This window comes from Penaeus monodon, chromosome 20, assembly GCF_015228065.2.
Source record: "Penaeus monodon isolate SGIC_2016 chromosome 20, NSTDA_Pmon_1, whole genome shotgun sequence".
Lineage (NCBI taxonomy): Eukaryota > Metazoa > Arthropoda > Malacostraca > Decapoda > Penaeidae > Penaeus > Penaeus monodon.
The window spans coordinates 4,469,101-4,469,611 of NC_051405.1; positions in this window are offsets into that span (position 1 = coordinate 4,469,101).

A 511-nucleotide genomic window follows, 5' to 3' on the forward strand; every position below is an offset into this window, starting at 1 on the left:
TACACTCCAGCCTGTAATCGTTCAGGCTGATAACCTCAACCTAGAATAAGAATTAAAGTAGGAATTAAAGATCTCTCAAAACTAATATAAAATAACAAGTAGTCATTAACTGAAAAAGTTATTAATAAGAAAAATAAAAGAAAAATATTAACCAATAAAAATAAAGATGGATAATTATTCTCCTTTAAAACTTTTTGTCTTGAACAAATAACAAGAGCAGTAATCCAGAAACTTAATAAAATCAGAATATAACCCAAAGAATCAACACTAAAACATCACCCTATTATGTAATTATAAAAATCATGATGACAATAAATAAGTATTAAAAAGGAAAGAATAAATAAAGAACTTTGAACAGCCCATCAATTATTTACTAAGAGTATCAATATAATACAAGATAACAAAAATTTTAACATTGTAATACTCTAAATCTTCTAAAAAATTACCATGTGTACGAACTATAGATACTAAAAGAGCTAGACCTAAAGCACCCTCACAGGCTGCCAAAGTT